This window comes from Apis dorsata, unplaced genomic scaffold, assembly GCF_000469605.1.
Source record: "Apis dorsata unplaced genomic scaffold, Apis dorsata 1.3 scaffold_382, whole genome shotgun sequence".
In the NCBI taxonomy this organism is placed as follows: Eukaryota; Metazoa; Arthropoda; class Insecta; order Hymenoptera; family Apidae; genus Apis; species Apis dorsata.
Window position 1 is genome coordinate 1,199,389 of NW_006263644.1, and position 7,421 is coordinate 1,206,809.

General features: G+C 46.6%; 1 protein-coding gene across 9 annotated transcripts in view; it reads right to left on the reverse strand.

The window, feature by feature from the left end:
* LOC102675465 (gamma-aminobutyric acid receptor subunit beta) overlaps positions 1-7,421 on the reverse strand; it is a 94,722-nt gene that overhangs the window by 79,862 nt on the left and 7,439 nt on the right. For all 9 annotated transcript variants that reach the window (XM_006618940.2, XM_031512060.1, XM_006618939.2 and 6 more), the window contains exons 2-3: positions 4,407-4,409; positions 3,746-3,782 (exon numbers count right to left, since the gene is read on the reverse strand). The gene's annotated coding sequence lies outside the window, so the exon portion shown is untranslated. The remainder of the gene's footprint in view (positions 1-3,745; positions 3,783-4,406; positions 4,410-7,421) is intronic.

A 7,421-nucleotide genomic window follows, 5' to 3' on the forward strand; every position in this document is an offset into this window, starting at 1 on the left:
GTTCTCCGGGGGAGGAAGACAAAGAAGAAACGGCGCTAGCTCCGCCCGAAGCTCCGCCGCGCCGAGGAACGTTGTTTCTCGTATTCCTCGTATATTCCGTGGGACCCGTTCTCAGAATCACCCCGTTTCAATCGGGGACTGTCGCCGCCCTTATGGCTCCACCACGGCCAGGTAATGGTTGGATCGAGCCCAGGGAAGAGAGGGAAGAAGAGGAGAGATATAAGAGAACGAGATATAATACTTGAGTTAAGAAAGGAGAAGGAGGGGAAGAGAGGGTCCGAAAAGGGCCGTTTCTCCTCCTCCCCTCGCCAAGAAGAAGAAGAAGAAGAGGAGGAGGAGGAGGACGCGTGGAATCCAGGAATCCAGGATGGGAGGTGGTAACGACAGCGTAGGAGGATTTGGAGCTCTGCCACGTCGGGAGCACCCTCTTGCTCGAGTGCTCTACTGCGATCACCGATACCACACTACAGAACCCGTCCGCGGTTGGTACTCGTAGGGGTTTGGAGGAGGCTACAGAGAAAGAGAGAGAGAGAGGCAGCAGGGCCCTCGAGGAGAAAACAGGTGGAACGACCCGGCTGCGAGCTCGCCGCCGGAAGAGCGTAAATATTGATAATCCCTTCGACTATACCTAACTACCACCCCTCTCCCCGTTGGATTAGAGTCGAAATTTTGTTGCGAGCCAAACCCTGCTAAGGTTAATATCGGCGGCTCCGGAGGATTTCGTCGATGCGATTTCCTCTAAACAGTCGATGCACACCGTTGTGTATATGTATATATATATATATATGTGTATGGGATTGCGATGTAATTGGATAAGGTGGATAAAACGATGATTTTTCGAGGGAGGAGGCTTTGGTTGCCCTTTAACGTGCACCAATTTCGATACTCCGCCCCCTTCTTCGATAAATTAAAGATCGAGTATCGTTTAAAAGATTGTCTCTAAAAGAATGAGGGAAAATCTAGCTTGGGAATTATTAAATCCGCGATAATACGGAGAAGAGAAGAGGGAGAGAAGGGAGTGTATATATATATATAAAAAGACCGCGTCACTCTGGATGATGGTGCATTTTGAAGAATATCTCTGTTATTAGAATCGATTAAGCTGTCAGTGGTGGCGGTGGTTGATAAGTAAACGTGTTAAACATTGTCGGAAAATAGCGGTCGATATCAGCCGCTCGGGTTACAGAAACGTTTGCGGATTACGTGTATACGAGGCGACTGGATCGCGGCGTTAATGCGAGAAGGGATGAGCCGGTACAACTAATTTCAGCTCCGCCATTGTTCTCGCGATGCCGCTGTCACTCTCGAGACGGTGGTGGGCCGTGTACCGAGTAAGCCTTCGTGCGTATATACACATACACACACAAGCGCGCTCGCGTATTTATTAACCAAACGTGTATTCCATTCGGTTATTAAACGCTATAAAGCCGGTCTACGTTGTCCTCGCAGTCACCTTTGATCTGATGGATTATATTGTTTTGTTATATCTTGGTGACGCATCGCGGTTTTATGATTTTTCCACGGTGTTCGACTTTATATTTTTTTGAAATAAATGAATTGAATTATGCATGTTTAGGTATAATTTGAAAATGGAGAAGAAAATATTGGAGAATCAAATCTGGTTTTACAGGGAAAATTTTTGATGCGTTACGAAGTATTATTTCGTATGTATTCTCGATCGTTAAGACTCGAAATTTGGAAACAGTATTAATGGAAAAATCGAAGGAATTATTGGAGAATTTAGAATCAAATCTGGTGTTACAGGGAAAAATTTGGATGCATTGAATATTTCGTATGTATTCTCGATCGTTAAGACGCGAAATTTGGAAACATTAGTAATGGAAAAATCGAAGGAATTATTGGAGAATTTAGAATCAAATCTGGTGTTACAGGGAAAAATTTGGATGCGTTGATTATTTCGTATGTATTCTCGATCGTTAAGACTCGAAATTTGGAAACATTATCAATGGAAAAATCGAAGGAATTATTGGAGAAGTTAGAATCAAATCTGGTTTTACAGGGAAAAATTTGGATGCGTTACGAAGTATTATTTCGTATGTATTCTCGATCGTTAAGACTCGAAATTTGGAAACATTATTAATGGAAAAATCGAAGGAAATGAGGGAGAAGATAATTTCTTTAAAAATAACGATGGAATCGTTAGTGATTGATATATCGACGTGTGTATTTATAGCAGAGACAAAGTAGCAATAAATCAATTGCTACAAACGTCTATAAACTTTAAGTAAGACCGATAGATAATTTCGTATTATATGACATACGGTATTGTGAACGAAAAGAAAAATGAAACCTTTTCCCCTTTAACGATTAATCCTAATCCATTCTCTCTTTTGTATCGAAAATCCGATCCAAGTGTTTATTTGAAAAATAATATCACTAAAATCAACGAAAACGAATATATATATATATATATATATTTTCTTCAAAACACTCTGACGCGCTTTCCATTAATAAAAAAAAAAAAAAAAGAAAAGAAGGAAGAAATAAAGGAAAAACTCCTTCAAACGGAGGGGAAAGGAAAAAATAGGGAAACCGAGAACAGGCCAGAAAAACCAATTAGGAAACAATTAACAAGACAAATCTTTCTCGTTGAAATCGTAACAGTAGTACCTAGCAGCAACAACGAAGAGATGAAAACTTAACGCGATCCAATTAGGGAGAGCGTCTGCAACGATCATCGGATGCGATTCTTCCTGGGGGGAATGAATTTTTTAACGTAACAGCGAGCTCGCCGCTTCCATTAAAGCGCGAGACGACGCCTGGCCGCCGCCGCCGCCGCCGTCGTCTTCGAGTCACAAGGGCGGGAGGGCAGGGAGAAGGGGGCGGCGTCGTCATTGTGCGATCCTTGAAAGAGCCCGCGCATGCATGTTTCCACTCATTTACATGCAATCACGGACCCCAGACCCCTCGCAAATCTTCCAAATCGTCAAAGATAGAGATGTGTCTCGTGTCTCGCGGATAGCACACAGGATAGCACGTGGGATATCGTATATTCGATGATCGTGTCGGCCTTTAAACGAGACGCGCGTATATTTCCCTTTTTTTCTCCTCTCCCCTTCTATCCCCCCCCCCCCTTCCCTACCCCCATTATATCCGTTTATCGACCAATTTCGCGTGGCCCGGCACAGTGTGCCGCATGCACACGGCTCACCGCAGGCGAAACACGTAATCGAGATATAGGATTATGGATCATTAATTAAATCCTTGCACCTAGGCAGCCGCGGCGTGGAATCAGCTGCAAGCCTATCGATTGGCGGCGTGGTATTCCAGGCACATTAGGCTTCGTCGATTAACTTCGACTCCGTTCGAGGTCACGGTGCGACGAGGATAGGGTGCTGCATCAAGGAGAAAGAGAGAGAGAGAGAGAGAATAATTATTCGAACAGAGTTTCGTCTCGCCGATCGTCATCGTGCATCGACTCACACGGTGCGACACACCGATCCCACGCAGGCAAACTTCAAAGGGACAAGTGGAAACCGAGCGTATCGATTCGAGGATACGCGGCCGGCTGGCTACAACCACGTTTCCACCGTCGCGAAACGCGCGTCCCTTTCGGCCGAAAGGTCGAAGCCTAAATCATCGTTCTCTTCCGCGCTGGTAATATTCGCTCTATTTTAATCCATCTCTGCGTATCGTGTCTTACTTATACCATCGAAGAAAAGTTTGGGACAATCTTTGATTTATTTTACACGCGGTGGGTTTTGGAAAGAATTTGTGTACTTACGCGGCTTGCGCGAACGGGGCACGATGCGTGGCGGGCNCTTCTCTTTCTCGCTTCTTCTCTTCCTCACTTTTTTCTTCTTCTTCTTCTTCTTCCTCCTCCTTTGAATCGGGTCCGCCTAAAGTAAAGTCGGATACGTATCGTTGAAAATTTTCACCCAGAAAATGTCTCTTCTTCTCACTCACACTCGCGTTTGAAACACTGTATATATATATATGTATGTGTGTGTGTGTGTATATATATATCGCCGCTCGAATCACCTCACACGATCTCTTCCTCGCGGCCGAGCCTCGAGAGACCCCGGCTCCTTCTCTCGGCTTTATCACTCGCGATCAGATATCACAACGAACGACGAGATCTTTCCTCTTCCCTCCTTCACTGTAATTCTTTGCTGTAATCTCTCCCTCTCTTTCTCTCTCTCTTTTTTCGGCCTCGAAGCCACGACCACGGCCGGAATACCACGGCGAATATTTATCGTTTGATGTCACCTTCAACGTTCCTCGTTTATCTTCGCTGGTTCGACTTTACACGCGTACAATCCCCCCACCCCATCGATTCGATTTCCACAACTGCCGTTAACAACAACCGTAATCCCTCTATCTCCGTTCTCTGGACGGAGAGAGAGGTTATTTTGTTTCGCAGCGAGAGAGATTATTATTACTACGCACTTGATTCCGTCGCGATCTCGACACTGTTCCGCGACACTGTTCCTCTCTCAAACAGAGAGACTCTTCTTTTTCTCTTTCGCAAGAGACGAGACGAGACGAGACGGCCGTTCCCGATCTTTTCCTCACCTGGATACAGGAAGGAAGGGAGGGATGCAGGAAGGGAGGAAGAAATATCGTGGGGAATCGTTGCGTCGGGTCGAGAAACACACAGGGAAACGCGGTGGAGGAGGGAGAACGAGATCCTCTTCGAGGAGAACACCTCTCTCTCTCTCTCTCTCTCTTTCCTCCTTTTTCGGTGCGTCCTACAAGCACGGAGCCGCCTGATGATCGTCGATGATGTCCTGCCGCGGGCTCCGCTTCCTGCCGATCCTTCCTTCGACGATGGACATTCTTCTCTCTTCTCTTCTCTTCTCCCTCTCTCTCTCTCTCTCTCTCTCTCCACACTCTCTACGGTCTCGTTCTCTCGCTCGCTCGCTCGCTCGCTCTTCTCTCACGGGGACACTCGGTCAGCACCCGCGCTACACCGCTACGCGCTCGGGAGTGGCGGCTCTCGCGTCTAGCCCGGCCGTACCACCGCGCAAGCGCACTTCCTTCCTCCTCTTCCTGCTTCCCTGCCTACCTGCCGCCTCCCCGCCCGCTCACCTGCCTCCCTCGTCCTTACTCTTTCGCCCCTGATTAGCCCTCCCGGTATCTGCCTACCGCTACTTCGTCCCCTACTTCGAGAAAAACCGCCGAGGATGCTTTCCCACCTCTTATTCCTTTACCTTTCTCTCCTTCTTTCTCCCGTTTGATCCCTTTGATCCAAGCCTGATTCGCCCGAAAAGGGAAACTTACTTGCTCGGATCGTGCTACTGATTATTCGGATTTCTTATCCCTCGATTCTTGATTGGTCGTGCGAACGAACGAAACTGGAATGGTTATGTTATTCACGGAATTTATCGAGTCGAAATTTTCGAAGAACTCGTCGTTCAACAACCTGATATTCATGTATATACATGAATGTATATACTGCTAGTACTTTTGTCACCGTTGTGCAAGAAAAATTTCCATCCCTTGAAAAAATTGGTAGCGAGCATTGAAACTCGGGTGCCCCTCGTTCCTCTAACAAAGAAACCCGTTCCGCGTTTAATCTTGAACTTTCCATTTCTGTTCTCTCCGGGAGGACGTGGCTTGTCCGGGGGTTCATTCAGCGTGTGTATCGCCAGCAACAGCGGCAGCAGCGTTTTACGTCACAAAGACGAAATACGTGGTGTGACAAAAGTGGATGCATACGTGTGGATGCACGTATGGACGCCCACGGTCGAAGAAAATCCTCGGCTGACACATCGGCTGTCGGCCAATCGAGCATAATATAATTGAGGGACCCGAAGCTCGCGTCCACCCCCGTTTTCCTAGAGATATCGCTATATTTATCTGTCAAAAATTTTTATTTCTCATGCATTTGCGCTCACAGTTTTCGATATCACATATATATCCCGATTTCAATATTTTTCTCCATCGTGGAGCCACTCTGGAGAGAAAGTATGATATTTATTTGTATTTTTATGCAACGAAGTATTATTATAGTTATATTCGATGCTTCGAGCAATCATTCTCGAAAATTTCCATCCGTGATTCCGGAACCGTCTCTTTTCCTTTCTTTCCCCCCTCGTCGGGATAAACATTGGATACGCAGTGTAAACGCGCGTCTGCGCGTGCACACCTGCGTACTCAAACCGTCAGGTATCCGAACCTTTCGATTCAATTGCTCGTGAAAAGCCTATCCTTGCGGCTGTTTCGTCGAAAGCTTTTTCCATATATTTTTTTCCCCCCTCTCTCTTTTTCCCTTCGATCGCCCGCAACGCGCGTTCCTTTTTTTCTTTTTTCGTGCAACTATTTTTTCTTCTCTACGATCCATCGATCGATCGATCGAATTAATTTTTCGTTCGTTCTTCTATCGAAGGATCGAAAATCGAGGGGGAGGAGATTCACGGGGGGAGGTTTCTTTCTTTTTTTCTTCTTTTCCCCTCTCCTCGCCCTCGGTGTATATTTTTAGATTTCAAAGGGATATCGTTGATGTAGTTCTGGTTTTGTTCCTTGCGCGAACAATGGGGACACGGTGGTGGGATAAAACGCGGGGACGTGTACGCGGGGAAGTTTTATTGGCCTTTTTTTTTCTTTTTTTTTTCCACCGCAGAGAGCGCGGTTGGGAAACGGGATGCGACAACACGGGATGTTGCCTCAAGATCCGGTGTTTGGATTCCACGGGTACGTGCATCAAGTCTAACGCGGTCTGAATTTTCGGGGCGGCGTTGGATTTCCACCTTCTCCCTCCTCCCCAACCCCCTCCCCAAAGTTTCCAACAGTATACACAGTTCGTAAAAATGGAGAAATAGGGAAGCGGAGGGAACGCTGCGACAAACCACGTGACCCTTTACACCCTAAACAGTAACCCATCGATTTTTTTTCTCGGGAAGGGATTGACTCGTCAATCCCCTTTTTATCTTTTCGACGTATTGGCACGTATCGATGGATTAATCTTAAAGAAATGAATCTTCCATTATACGATCATTAAAGCGAATTAAAATAGCAAATACAAATCTCAAATTCTTTCGACTCGAGAACGCGAGTATATTTTTCATTACGAATTCTACGTACCACCAATAACATCTTCCTGCGCCTAGACACACGGAAAACACGCGAGAAAGCATCACGGTTACTGTTTAGAGAGATCCATCGAGGGGTGAAACGCGCGTCTATGTGTGCACGAGGCTCGATAGAGTGCGCTCAAGCTTTGAGGGACACTTTTCCATGCCTCTCAATTGATTACAAAGGAGAGGACGCCGCAAATAACGACGTGGACGGTCCGGTCAACAAGAATCTCGTTTCGACCGGTTTTAGGGCGGAGGGGTGGGGGCAGTGTCGGTAGTGTTCGCGAATTAACCGAGCGCAAGGTTTCGCCCGGTGCATTCGCACGGCTGAATGATGCAGGAAGTGAGCCGCGAACGAGAGAGAGAGAGAGAGAGAGAGAG